The following is a 15,233-nucleotide window of genomic DNA, read 5'->3' as shown; positions in this document are numbered from 1 at the left end:
ATCACTGAAAACCCCTGCTAACATAAGCAGGACCGTTATCTGCTTATAATCTCTTTGGTACTCCCAAATAAGCAAATGCTTGAAGACAGTGACTTGTCACATCCTTAAGTTTCTCCCCTCCATGCAGGGTGGCAAATTTGACCCCTGAATAAGTGTCAACCGATACATACATGAATTTAAGTTGACCAAAAGAGGAAACACGAGTAACATCCATTTGCCACAACTCATTTAGTATTAGTCCTCTAGGGTTAACCCCAAGATGGGCGAGTATGAAAGGATGCACAGATAGAACACTGGGTTGTAATCACTGGTGAGAACAGCCAGTGTGATATTGTAAAGAACGAGCATGTAAATGAAACTTATGATGAAGTTGCAAAGCCTGATTATAAGCAGAAAGAACTAACATGACTCAGGACAGGGAATCCGCCATAGCGTTTCCCTGTGTCAGGGGACCTAACAATTTAGAATGCCCTCTACTATGACTAACACGTAAATATTTTTCGCATTGCCACAATAAATATTGTAAACGTAACAAAAGATGTTGCACAGTAGACATGGAAGCTACATAAGGGGAAGTTACTAAAGGCTTTAAAATTTGTGAAGCATACACACTATCAGTATAAATGTTAAATGACTCATCTTTACTGGCTGCCTCTCCATAACTTCCTGGGTGATGACCACGGCATAGCTGCTAGCAGAGGCATCAGTAAACGCCGTTCGACCTCCCAGAATAGGCTGATCCTTAACATAGGCTGATCCTTAACAATCTTGGGAAAAACTACAGGGTGGCGGCAGAACACTGCAAGGAGCCAACTTTCTGGATAATGGCTGTCTAATTGACCAGAGGAGGTGGCCAAGACTGGGGTCCGCATATCCTGGTGATTCTGTAAATAACTTAACTGAACCTTATCATAAGGAACAACAATTCTATCAGGCTCCCGGCCAAATGTTTGAATACTAAGTCTCTGGGCCTTCCACAGGAGCTGCAGTATTAACTCATAATATGGTGTCACCGTGCAACTGGGGGAGGCCAAGCCGTGAACCCAAAATAAGAGACCATCTTGCCAAAAAACTCCAGTGGGAGAAAATTGAGAGGAAAAAACTAGGAAGGAAAAAGGTTGATCATAATTGTACCTCTTTCTTGGACAGTCTGCAATACCAATTTTAAAGCATCTTTTGGCTGCGGGGGGTAAGTTCCCTAGGGGGACAAAGGATCCGGGTCCCCTTCTAAGATATCAGATAGGGGTTTAACAGTCATCAGGGTGTCAAGGAATGGTTAAAAAAAAAAAAAGCAATCTTTTAAGTCTATGACTAACAGTTCCCAATTCTGGGGATGGCCACTGAATTAGGCAGTCCACGCTGCAAAGCCCCCATAGGCTGCATAGTGGCATTAACAGCCCTATAGGGTCCTGCAGCAATCGCCACTTCCCAGATTTCTTCTGAATTACAAATATAGGGGTACTCACTCCAGGGCGAGGTGGATGGGACTATATGCCCGGCAGCAAATTGTTCCTATACAAAAAGGTGAGCATCCTGCAACTTTGCTGAAGTAAGGGACCATTGTTCCACCCATATCGTCTGATCAGAATGCCAAGGGATGGGTATGGGTTGCGGCCGTTCAACAATGTCCCTAACTAAAAATGTCCAAAACCTACCTGGTCACCCAGTGTATGAATTACTTGGCCTGTAACCTGGAGTGCTCAAGGTCGGCCTTGATGATGACGGCCTTATCCCTGGCCAGGGATCCATCCCACTGATGTCACTAACTCAGAAGCAACTTCTCTGCCCCCTATATTGTTATCCTTGCTCCTTGGTTCGGTGGTAACACAGCCCCCGTTTGCTGTAACACATCCCTCCCCCATAGATTCGTGGGAGCTGCTGTAAAACAAAAGGCTGAAAGAAGCCTTCATGCCCCTCGTTATCCTGCCAATTTAGTTCTCCAGGTCCCAATGCTTGGGCCAATGTTCATAGGACACGATCGAGACATCCGCGCCTGTGTCTGGGATGCCTGAAAGGGTTTTCCCCTCAATGTTAAGTTTTAACTGGGTCCTGTCTTTCAGGATGGCTACCCAAAACGCACAGGTTCCTGGTGAGCCAAAGCCTTGGTTTCCCCTGTGCCCTTTAAGAAAGGGATTATTTGTTGAAACCTGGGGTAATATGACAAGCTGAGCAATCCTGCCCCCTTGTGGGATCATTAGCACTCCCCGCTCCACCGTGGTGAGAATTTTTATTTTTTCTTTATAGTCTTATTTATTACCCCTCTAAGAAGTGCACTACTACGGCCTAAAACAAGTCCCATGGTTCCCTCAGGTAACTGCCCATAGACTCTTGTAGGCAAGGCTTGCACCCCATTTGTGGTGTTAAGACAGCTTGGGTGGAGGCACAGAGGTCCAATCCTGCGCTCCCTCATGTTTCTCGAGCGAGGTCCACAACAGAAAGGAATTGCTTTGCGGGACAAATTGAATCTGACTGCTGCCTGCGGTAGGCTTCATGGCTCCATATACCTGGGTTTGGGGGCCCGCTTCCAGTTTCCCTGCAGCAAAGGTCTCCCCTCCATGTCTGTCTTGGATCTACAATCATATCCCCAGTGGTAACCCTTTTTTTTTTTTTTTTTTTTGCATCTTGGACATAGCCCTGAGCTGGTGGTCCCTCCTTGATTGTTACTGGAGACAAACCTTGAGGAAGCGTCCAGGCTGACCACACCCAGAACAGTTCCTGTTTCCCCTTCCATCTGTTTGGCCCTGGCCCTTCTGGAGAGCAGCCCTCATAACCTGTCCAGAATGATACGCCCCATCAGTGTCTCTGCAAATGTGAATATAGTCATTTAGGCTTTTATTTGTGTGGGGGCCATATGGCCTCCTTGTTTGCCTTTAAAAATGCTAATTGTCTTACTATGGGCATTGTATGATTGGCATCTCCAAAGAGTTTACCAGCTACTTGTAATAGCCGGGAAGCAAAGTCCTGGAAGGGCTTGGAGGGTCCCTGCAATACCTGGGATAACTGATCACCTGCTGCTTTATTAGGTAACGCCTTCCAGGCCTGGACAACAGGATCTGAAATCTGGGCGTAAACTCCAGGATCATACCCGATTTGTGCCCCAAGGCCGGCATAAGCTCCAGCCCCAGTCAGCATATCCAGATTTCTTTAAGGGAAACCAGCCTGGGTGTTAAGGCGGGCAGTCTGTATACATTTCTCTTGATACCCTCTCCTCCATACCAAGTAACCGCCACAGCACAACAGAGCTGTTGCCAGTTCAAACGTGGAGACAGTGAAAGGGGCTAATGAGCCATAAGAGCTAACAGCTTCCTTTAACTGCCTTAGCTCCTTAAAAGTCAGGGGTACATGCTGTTGGACGACCTGCTGCCGGACGACCTGCTGCCGGACGACCTGCCCTGGGTTATTGGGATCAGATCTCTCAACGACAGGGTAAGCCTGAACCCCAGTTGACCCACATGGCCACCAAAAAAAATAACTCCTTTAGACTGATGTGTGTCTTCCTCATAAAATTTCTCATATCCTTCCTCATAGGTGGGAGGTGCAGAGGGCCATGCTTGCTCTTGGACTTGCTCCCACTCTCAAGTTGATTCTTGGGTAGGTTTTTGGTGGACTTGGCAGCGATGCTGCAGTTTGCGCCGCCGTTCCTTGATCTCCTTCTCTAATTGCTCCTCCTCAGATTCTTCTCCCCCTGAGCTCTCGCTTTCTGAACTCTCTTCACTAGGAATCTGGCTAACTGTAACCTCTTTTATGTTCTTTTCTTTTAGGCCCACTGAGCATCTAGTTTCTTCCTGCATCTCAGTTAAAAGCCTTGCTAACCTCCTTCAGCTGTTCTTGTCCTTTCACTTTCTCCGTTAGCAGTGTGTCCTTCACCAGTCTCCATAGGGAGAACGTCGTCTTAGTCAAGTGCTCTGGACCCTGTTTCTGTAACCCTCTTTGTAAATCTAACTTAATGTGTTCCCAGTCGGGAACATTTAACCCTCCCCCTGCTATGGTGCGAACAAAATAGGAGGCCGTCTTCCTCTTAACTCCCATGCCCTGCTGTTTTAAAGAGTTTCAGTTATGGGGGCTGGAGAGATGGCTCAGAGGTTAAGAGCACTGGCTGATCTTTTTAGAGGACCCGGGTTCAACTCCCAGCAACCACATGGCAGCTCACAACTGTCTGTATGTCCAGTTCTAGGTGATCTGACACCCTCATGCAGACATACATGCAGGCAAAACATCAATGCACATAAAATAAACAACTTTTTAAAAGTTTCAGTTACCTTTTGAGGCCCTCAATTCACCCTCCTGCCTTCTCTTTATACTGGCCAGTCTTCTGGAGGATGTCCCTCAGGGCATCCCTGGGTATGAAAAAAAAAAAAAAACATAAGTGTTTGTTACCTTCCCCAATACATGCTTCTATTTAGCCAGCAGATAGAGCAACCCTGTTTAAGTATCCCCACTTTCCAGATCTAGGTGGGATGTCCACTTGTCGCACCAGCACTGGTTGGATCCCGAAACTGGCGGGGTGTGCCAGGATTCAGACACAGAGGTGTCAATGCAGGAGGAAGAACAGCCTTTATTTTCCCCAAGCTTAAGCCTTTTATATCTTTAGGCAGCTGGGCGAAGCCTTGCGGAGCAGCCAGAACCTGAGGTCAAGGTCAGGGCATCTTGTGAGGAAGAACACTTCTGCAAAACACCACACACCAGAAGGAACACAAACATCCTTGTCAAATACAGGGTACAAGAGAGTTCAGCTATCCATGGGGGAGTGAGGGCGGCCAAGCCATCTGGATGCAGCCAGATCACATTTCCTGATAGCATGGCATTTCACTGCACAGCACAGGCCTGACCCACCAGCCTGTCTGTTCACGATTAACAGGTATGTGTGTGTGTGCCACCATGTCATAAGTGAGGCTTTCCTGTTTTTCTTTTTTGAGAGCCTCACTATGTATCCCTTGGCTGACCAGGAACTCAGTCACATAAACTAGTCTGGATTCGAACTCCATAAGAGATCCCTCCTGCCTCTGCCTTCTGAATGCTGACATTACAGGAATGAACCTCTATCCCCGGCCCAGAGTGATGTTTATTGTTTTGCTGTTTTTTGTTTTTATTTTTTGGTTGTTTGGATGGTTGAGTTTTGTTTTTTAAAACAGTTTCTGTGTTAGTCCTTGACTGTCCTTTGTAGCTTTGGGCGCTTTGTAGCCCAGGTTGACCTGGAACTAAGAGATCCACCTGCCTTTGCCTCCCCAGTGCGGGATTAAAGGCCTGCGAAACTACCACCCAATTTACTCTGTTTTAAAAAGGAACATGACCAGGTTGAGGCAAGGCCAGGTGGATCTCTGTGAGTTTGAGGTCAGCTTCGTTGACAAAGCAAGCTCTGAGATAGCCAGGGATGCAGAGACAGGTAACGGGGGGCTGTTGGGCCAGGCTGAGGCAAGAAGATCACCGAAAATTTCAGGTCTGGGTTTCCACGTGAAAACAAGACAAACAAGGGAAGGAACGAAGAGCGGCGGGGGGCGAATAAAAAAGAAAAAAAAAACAGAGAGCGACGTTTACAGCAAAAAGATTGAAAATTCCAAGGGTCCATGTCCAAGGCTCCGCCCACCGCTTGAGCGAATCAGCACGTGCCTTCCCCCGGGAGGCCCCCTCCCCTCCCCTCAGCTGCGGAGTTCATCTCGGGGCCAAACGAGACGTCCAATAGACTAGATATGGGGCGTGGGGGTGTGGTGCGGAGGGACCCCTTGTGGGTACCGTCAACTCCGAAATATTAAGAATCGGGCAGAAGGGCGGGCTTTCGGACAACGCTGTGCAGCCCAGCTGAGATGGCATGCGCGCTGGGCGGAGCATGCAAATGAGGACGTGGCCGCGGCTCCCAGGAACTCTGGGAGCGAAAAGGGCCTCGATAACTCCTCGGCCCACACTGATCTCACAGGGTTTCCCCGGAGACGAGGCGGTGGTCAGGATAGTGCAGGTAGAGTCGGTGTCGGGCGCGTATCCGGGGCGGCGTGAGCGTGGGCGACCGCGATGTGAATGTGTGCGCGCAGGTGAGTGTAGCGGGCGCGTGTGGGTATCGAGTTATCGCTTCTCGGCCTTTTGGCTAAGATCAAGTGTAGTATCTGTTCTTATCAGTTTAATATCTGATACGTCCTCTATCCGAGGACAATATATTAAATGGATTTTTGGAACTAGGAGTTGGAATAGGAGCTTGCTCCGTCCACTCCACGCATCGACCTGGTATTGCAGTACCTCCAGGAACGGTGCACCCCCTCGGGGGAGTTTGCTGTGGTCCTAAAGAAAGACTGCTTTCTCTCCTTAGTCTTAGAAGGTTGTGCGCTGCTTCCTTTGCAACTTTCCAATTCTTTATGGTTGTCAATTCTACGTCTTTTGTATCTCAAAGTTTTTTATTCGCCTAATTTGTACAATTTCTCAGTTAGTGCACTTGGCACTGTACGTATTGTTGAGCTAATTATGAGTCCCTTCAAGAATACTTGTCTCTTGTATCTCATTGCGACCCTTGATGTTATAAACTTATTTTTTGATACAGGTTCTTCCTATATACTGGGATATCCAAAGTCCACTGCCACAGAGGTTTACCTCCCCCAACTAGAACTAGCTAAGCTACTTGAAACAGCACAAAAAACAGACAGCGTTAAACCCTTTGAACATGCAAGGCGGGTGTGATGGACCCTCCCAGCACATAGAGGCGGGTGTGTCTGATTTTGAGGCAGCCTATTTCTATAGAGCCGGGCTACACAAGACAAAAAGAATGTAACCAAAATAAAAGAGCAACAAGTGGGCTCATGACTTTAATCTCTTGGATCTCTGAGGTTCAGGCGTGGTTCCTGGACTGGCTCCAAAACTCCAGAGAAGCCCTGTCTCAAAAGCAAAAAACAAAACAAAACAAAACAAAACAGAAAAAAACGAAAAGAAAAAATTTATCACGTGGAAGGGGAGGAATCAAAATATCTTGGAAGACATTTTCCTACACCAAAAGGGCAATCATTACCTCACAGGTTTAGGAGTTTAGCAAGGAATGAAAGGGAAGACATATTGTCACAAGTTCAGTGTAGAGGGCTGGAGAGATGGCTCAGTGGTTAACAGCATTGCCTGCTCTTCTGGCTTGCAGGCATACACGCAGAAAGAATATTGTATACATAATAAATAAATATTTTTTTTTAAAAAAAGAAGTTCGGTGTAGGTTGCTTATCCTTGTTTGCAGGATACATTAGGTTTAAGAAACAGAAACTTTGCTGGGCGGTGGTGGTGGCGCACGCCTTTAATCCCAGCACTAGGGAGGCAGAGGCAGGCAGATCTCTGAGTTCGAGGTCAGTCTGGTCTACAAGAGCTAGTTCCAGGACAGGCTCCAAAGCTACAAATAAATAAATAATAGATTAAAAAACAAAACAAGAAACAGAAACCTACTGTTGAAAGGTACATACTTAACACCGTGGTTCCCGATTTGGTTTCCCAATCGACAGACTGCCTGTCTCTTGGCTCAAAAAAAAAAAAATCAGTATTGCAAAAATGACCATCCTACCAAAAGCAATTTAGAGAGTCTTAGAGAGTCAATGCAGTCCCTATAAAACAGCTAGTGACTCTCTTCACAGATATGGAGGGGGTTGTCTTAAAGTGTATATAAAATCATAAAAGATCCTGGAAAACCAAAGCAATCCTGCTCAAAAAGAATATTGCTGAAAAAAAAAAGAATATTGCTGGATTTATCCACCATACATGATTTCAAGTTACATGCACAACAATAAAATATAAACAGTATAGTACAAGAAAAATACAGAGATGCGGGCCATTGCTGGATTTATCCACCATACATGATTTCAAGTTACATGCACAACAATAAAATATAAACAGTATAGTACAAGAAAAATATAGAGATGTGGGCTAATAGAATAAGCAAAGGAGGGGTAGGGAGATGGCTATTAATGGTTAAGAGCCCTGACTGCTCTTCCGGATGTTCTGAGTCCAATCCTCAGCAACCACAGGGTGGCTCACAACCATCTATAGTGAGATCTGGGTCCCTCTCTTCTGGCTTACAGGGACACATGGAGACAGAAAGTTGTATACATAATGAATAATTTTTTTAAAAAATAGAGTAAGCAAAGGAGCAAGATAGGCTGCTTGTGAATTTTGACAAAGATACAAAGAAATACATACTGGAGAATAAAAATGTCTACATGTAAAATAATGAAGCAGATAGATTTTTTAGTTTGTTTTTATTTATAGTTTTAGATATAAATTAGTAGAGAATCCATGTTAAACAACCAACAGAGATTGTATAACCAGCATTCGAATAAAAACCAGGCAGAATTTATTTACAAAAGTTTTAGATTTCATTGCAATACAACTTGCATAAATTTTAAAAATAAATAGTAGATCCTAATCTCTTACTCCAATGAACTTCAAGTGACCTCAGAAAAATACCTAAAATTCTAAAATAAAAATAAAAAAGATAAAAACTGCCATAGAAAAAATTAAGGAGCACATTTCAAGATATACGCATCAATAAGTAGACTTCTAATCATTCATGAAATAAAATCAACGGTAATTATAATTAGACATCTAAACGTTCATGAAATAAAATCAACAATCAAAAAACACAATTGCATGGAACTAAAAGATTCCTGTACCATAAAAGAGAATTGTCTGACAAAGAAAAAAGTTATCAAATGAAAAAAAGCATATTTAACAAGTGGTGCTGGCATAACTGGATATCAACATGTAGAAGAATGAAAATAGACCCATATCTATCCACCATGCACGAAAGTCCAAATGGATCAAAGACCTCAACATAATGCCAGCCACACTGAACCTTATAGAAGAGAAAGTGGGAAGTGCACTTGAACGCATTAGCACAGGAGACCACTTCCTAAATATAACCCCAGCAGCAAAGACACTGAGAGAAACAATTAATAAATGGGACCTCCTGAAACTGAAAAACTTCTGTAAAGCAAAGGACACGGTCAACAAAGGCAAAATGACAGCCTACAGAATGGGCAAAGATCTTCACTAACCCCACATCAGAGGTCTGATCTCCAAAATATACAAAGAACTCAAGAAATTGGACACCAGGGGCTGGAGAGATGGCTCAGTGGTTAAGAGCATTGCCTGCTCTTCCAAAGTTCCTGAGTTCAATTCCTGGCAACCACATGGTGGCTCACAACCATCTGTAATGGGGTCTGGTGCCCTCTTCTGGTCTGCAGACATACACACAGAATATTGTATACATAATAAATAAATAAATAAATATTAAAAAAAAGAAATTGGACACCAAAATATCACATAATCCAATAATAATAAAAAAAAAAGGAGTACAGACCTAAATAGAGAACTCTCAACAGAGGAATCTAAAATGGCTGGAAGACACTTAAGGAAATGTTCAACATCCTTAGTCATCAGAGAAATGCAAATCAAAACAACTCTGCGATCCCATCTTACACCTATAAGAATGGCCAAGATCAAAAACACTGATGACAACTTATGCTGGAGAGATTGTGGGGGAAAGGGAACACTGCTTCATTGCTGGTGGGAATGCCAGTTGGTACAACCCCTTTGGATGTCAGTGTGGTGATTTCTCAGAAAATTAGGAAATGACCTTCCTCAAGACCAAGTAACACCACTTTTGGGTATATATCCAAAGGATGCTCAATCGTGCCACACTATGCTCAACTATGTTCATAGCAGCTTTGTTTGTCATAGCCAGAACCTGGAAATAACCTAAATATCCCTCAATCGAAGACTGGATAAGGAAAATATGGTGCATTTACTACACAGCAGAAAAATGACATCTTGAATCTTGCAGGAAAATGGATGGAGCTAGAAAACATTAGACACAAAACAGAAAGACAATCATCATATGTACTCACTCCTAAGTGGTTTTTAAACATAAAGCAAAGAAAATCAGCCTACAAACCACAATCCCAGATAATTTAGACAGCAATGCAGACACTAAGAGAGGCTATCTAATCTATATAGAAAGTAGAAAGAAAAAGACAAGATCTTCTGAGTGAATTGGGAGCACGGGGACTTGGGGGGAGGGCTGAAGGGGGGGAAGAGCAGGGAGGTGAGCAGAGGAAAATGTAGAGCTCAATAAATATCAATAAAAAAATAAAATTGTCAGTTCAGTGAAAAGGCAAAATAAGAACATCACCATGTTTATTCTGACAAGATAATCATCTAGAAATATACAAGGACCTCAAGAAATGGGATATAGCAGAACGTATAGCTTTAGGAGACATAGGAAAGGGTGGTGCTTTTTTTTTTTTTTTTTTTTTGACCGAGAGGCCAGGCTTGCTTTGCCTTCCAAGTGATGGGGTGGTATTCTTAGAGTATGAAACCGTAGGAGAAAGGCAAGATGAGAAGGCACAGCAAAACTGCAAGTAAAACCAAAAAAATAAAAAGAAAAGAAGAAAGCAGTCTTTCTTTAGGACCAGAGCAAACTCCCCTGAGGGGGTGCACCGTTCCTGGAGGTACTGCAATACCAGGTCGATGCGTGGAGTGGACGGAGCAAGCTCCTATTCCAACTCCTAGTTCCAAAAATCCATTTAATATATTGTCCTCGGATAGAGGACGTATCAGATATTAAACTGATAAGAACAGATACTACACTTGATCTTAGCCAAAAGGCCGAGAAGCGATAACTCGATACCCACACGCGCCCGCTACACTCACCTGCGCGCACACATTCACATCGCGGTCGCCCACGCTCACGCCGCCCCGGATACGCGCCCGACACCGACTCTACCTGCACTATCCTGACCACCGCCTCGTCTCCGGGGAAACCCTGTGAGATCAGTGTGGGCCGAGGAGTTATCGAGGCCCTTTTCGCTCCCAGAGTTCCTGGGAGCCGCGGCCACGTCCTCATTTGCATGCTCCGCCCAGCGCGCATGCCATCTCAGCTGGGCAGCACAGCGTTGCCCGAAAGCCCGCCCTTCTGCCCCCGATTCTTAATATTTCGGAGTTGACGGTACCCACAAGGGGTCCCTCCGCACCACACCCCCACGCCCCATATCTAGTCTATTGGACGTCTCGTTTGGCCCCGAGATGAACTCCGCAGCTGAGGGGAGGGGAGGGGGCCTCCCGGGGGAAGGCACGTGCTGATTCGCTCAAGCGGTGGGCGGAGCCTTGGACATGGACCCTTGGAATTTTAAAACTTTTTGCTGTAAACGTCGCTGTCTGTTATTTTTTTCTTTTTTATTCGCCCCCCGCCGCTCTTCGTTCCTTCCCTTGTTTGTCTTGTTTTCACGTGGAAACCCAGACCTGAAATTTTCGGTGATCTTCTTGCCTCAGCCTGGCCCAACAGCCCCCCGTTACCTGTCTCTGCATCCCTGGCTATCTCAGAGCTTGCTTTGTCAACCAAGCTGACCTCAAACTTACAGAGATCCACCTGGCCTTGCCTTCCTAAAGGTATGGGCTACCATACCAGGCATAGGTCTTTTTAAAATAGCGAACCAAAAACCCACTTTGAATTGAGTTTTATGGTGCAGACCTGTATACAACGCCACAGGCTGCTCCATAATTGGAGACAGTGTTTCAGGCTGTGCAGCGAATGGCCATACACAGCTAAAGGAACGCTTTTGGGCAGGAATACCTTTAGGCCCAGCGTCTATGCTTGGAGTCTATTCCTAATCCCTACTTCAGAAATCCAGATACTTTAGTGAATGAGGAGGAAAGCATCAGTGTATTGTATATGTAATCCTAGTTCTTGACCGACTGAGGCAGTCAGATACTTGAAGGAAAAAAAACCTGTGTGTGTGAGTGTGTGTATGTGCATGTGGGTAGCTCAGTCGGTAGAATAGTTGGTTGCCCGGCATGCGCAAAGACGTGCATTTGATCCCCAGCATCACAAAATCCAGCCTCGTGTCGCATACCTGAAATTGAAGTACTCTGGGGAGTATAAATGGGAGGAGTCAGAAATGCCAAGGTCAGGGCTGGAGAGATGGCTCAGAGGTTAAGAGCACTGCCTACTCTTCTAAAGGTCCTGAGTTCAATTTCCAGCAACCATATGGTGGCTCACAACCATCTGTAATGAGGTCTGGTGCCCTCTCTATATTGTATACATAATAAATAAATATTAAAAAAAGAAAAAAGAAATGCCAAGGTCAAGCTGGGCGGTGCTGGTACACTGGGGAGGCAGAGGCAGGCAGATCTCTGTGAGTTCGAGGCCAGCCTGGTCTACAGCTACGGCTGTTACACAGAGAAATCCTGTCTCGAAAGACCAAAAATAAGAAGAAAAGAAAGAAAGAATAAGAAAAGAACAAAGAAAGAAATGCCAGGGTAATTTTTGGCTGTATAATAAGTTTGAAGTCCACCTGGCTGATTGTCCCTAGAGGATCCACAAGGTCATTTTCCCCGGTGTTTTACTGGTTCAGGGTTAGAGCTTGAAGCAGCTTTAGTCTACACCTTCTCTCTACCGCTCTATGTCAAGCTAATTAATTGTTATCGTTAAGTCTTGATTTCCAGTGTCGATTTCTGTCTGGGAAAGAGCTACGTGCATGGTCAGGGTGACATTCCTAGCCTGAGAAAACTATGTGGCTTATCGTGTGTTGTGAGTATGGGCTGGACCCTGAAAAATGCATCCTACAATTGTCCAGAGTTTGACTGTGGAGGAGGGAGTGGAGGCGGCGGCTGTAGAGAGAGCAAACGAGAGGGAGGTAGAGCTCATTAGGAAGCCATGGAGGGGAGGATTTTCTGTTTGTTTTTTGAGACAGGGTTTCTCTGTAGCTTTGGAGCCTGTCCTGGACTCTTGTAGACCAGTCAGGCCTCGAACTCACAGAGATCTGCCTGCCTCTGTCTCCCGAGTGCTGGGATTAAAGGCGTGCGCCACCACCGCCCAGCTTGCTCTATGAATTTAAAAAGAACTAAATAATTAGAGGCTCATAGCCAGTTAACAACTTTGACATTTCAAATACAATTTGCATACTTGACACGTTACTGTGGATGTAAGGGGGGGGGTCTTGGAATGACCCATGATATATATATATATCTCATATTATATATATATACATATATATATATATATATAACATGAGATATATGTTATATATATATAACATATAATGAGATGTTATACCCCAGAGGGGAAGCGGCACTGTTGGGGGGGTCTGGAGGCTGCAAACACAGACGACAGCAGCAGGAAGCAAGGCCTTTTGTTTGTTTGTTTGTTTTCAGGAGTTGGTTTTTAAGGGGAAAAGAGTTGCTAAGTCCTGACTACACACATTAACCAGCATAGCCAAATAATGAATTTTGATTGCTGGACTTTGGAATTCAGTCTCAGGAATGAGTCAGTGGCCAAATAAGGAGATGGACCTTGGGGGCTAACTTCAGGAATGTGATCTGATGCTTTAGCAAGGGAGGAGGTTGCCTTGTTTACGACCCTCAGGCCTGTTACAGAGCCCTTTACCTTACGTTACTAATTCCTTTTTAGAAGTCTCCTTCACCACTAGAAAGTGTTGATTCATAAACTTGAACAATACAAATAAAGTCAACATGTGATGAGTTATTGATGAGTCTGTTTACCCATCTTCCCACGTCAGCGGTGCAAGGGTACCTAAGTATCCAAGGCGCCAATACCTGCATTTTCTGATTCCCAGAACCAAGTGTAGTTCATAGCATCTAATAGCAGATGGGGAGGCTGCTGGTTAAGTGAATAAAAGGTGATTTTAAATGAAATCTGGAGTTTGGAGAGTTGACTTGGTGGTTAAGAGCCCGTGCTGCAAATGCCAACAGTGCTTCTTTCCAAATGCCCCCCGAATCTAGCCATTCCTGTCCTGTACACGATCACCGTTAGCACCCAAGCCTGGCCATCGAACAACAACAAAGACATGACCGCTCCTAGGTGTGGTTGAGGAGGTTTTGTTGTAGCTGTGAGGGTGAGCACAGCCAGAAGGGTGGGCTGAACATGGCCAGCAGAATAGACCGGGCTAAGAGAGGAGAATAGGAGAGGGAAAGAAACCAGAGGGAGCCAGGAGAACCAGGAGAGATCTAGTAACAGAGCCAAGAGGAGGAGGACCAAGAGAACCCAGAGGGCACGGTAGCCAAAATGGCTGAGCTACACAGGAAGAGAAACTGGGGGGAGGGTTAGGGTAGAGGATGGAGGGGGCTGGTGAGAGGTCCTGAGAGGATCCAAGATTCTCTAGCAGGTACTAGTAATGTTGAGGGAGACTGGCAACCAGCCTGCTTTGACAGTATGTTTCTTTTTCTTTCTTTTTTTAGATTTATTTATTTATTATGTATACAACATTCCTCCCATGTATGCTTGCATGCCAGAAGAGGGCACCAGATCTTATTATAGATGGCTGTGAGCCACCACGTGGTTGCTGGGAATTGAACTCAGGACCTCTGGAAGAGCAGTCAGTGCTCTTAACCTCTGAGCCATCTCTCCAGCCCCGACAGTATGTTTCATAGGTACCTCAGCACTTTGGAGTTTCTTTGAGATCAGTCTGAGGAAGAAGCCATCAAGCACCTTCCCCCCTACACCTGCTTTTCCTTAGGCTAGTCTGGGTGTTTGTTCTATTGAGGTCTTGTTCGGCCCACCAGCCCCCAGCCCCCCCTTTTTTTTTTTTTAACTTCTTGCCTTCTTCCACAGCCTCTTCCAGGAGGCTAGCCCTTATTGATCTAATGTATAGTGTTCTGCCTGCACACCAGAAGAGGGCACCAGATCTCAGTTATAGGTGGTTGCAGGCCACCACGTGGTTGCCAGGGATTGAACTCAGGACCTCTGGAAGAGCAGACAGTGCCACTTTTAACTTAACTCTGAGCCATCTCTTCAGCCTCATCTCGGCCTTTTAGGTCCTTTCTCCCTGCAGCCCACCCTGCTGATTCTTGGTGCCATCCCTAGAGTATGTCAGCTGCAGCTCTGCACTTTCAGGCTCCTCCTAGGATTTAACTCTGGGCCCAGGAGCTCGAAGCTCCGTGTAGTGACTCTCATCTGCAATAATAGCACTGGGAGGCGGAGAAGGGAAGGTTGCAGTAGTTTCAGTCTAGCCTGGGCTGTAGTGAGACACGTTTGAAAACAACAACATCTAACAGCCAAAGAAAGAAACACGCAACAACAAATAAATAGAAAGGATGGAATTCAAAGGGTCTCTTTCTTTCCCCAAGGGTCCGTGCCCACCTTGGCCTGGTCTGAGCAACTTGCGTAACTGGGGGACTGTATTGTGACCACTGGCACCCTCCTCAACTGATTGATGATTGCATCTTTTTATAGAAAAGACTCCTGATATAAAGGTAGAGAAAGAGAA

General features: G+C 45.3%; 2 non-coding genes across 2 annotated transcripts; one reads left to right on the top strand and one right to left on the bottom strand.

Annotated features, from left to right (window-relative positions):
• Window positions 1–6,056: 6,056 nt before the first annotated feature.
• On the top strand, window positions 6,057–6,247 carry LOC125408095 (U2 spliceosomal RNA). Its single transcript, XR_007234375.2, has one exon. It is a non-coding gene; the product is annotated as a U2 spliceosomal RNA (small nuclear RNA).
• Window positions 6,248–10,438: 4,191 nt separating this feature from the next.
• Window positions 10,439–10,629, bottom strand: LOC148120778 (U2 spliceosomal RNA). Its single transcript, XR_015738946.1, has one exon. It is a non-coding gene; the product is annotated as a U2 spliceosomal RNA (small nuclear RNA).
• Between the last annotated feature and the right edge of the window lie 4,604 nt (window positions 10,630–15,233).

The sequence above is a fragment of the Myodes glareolus genome, chromosome 9 (assembly GCF_982192425.1).
Source record: "Myodes glareolus chromosome 9, mMyoGla1.1, whole genome shotgun sequence".
NCBI classification, from domain to species: Eukaryota; Metazoa; Chordata; class Mammalia; order Rodentia; family Cricetidae; genus Myodes; species Myodes glareolus.
This window is presented reverse-complemented; position numbering and strand designations above follow the sequence as displayed.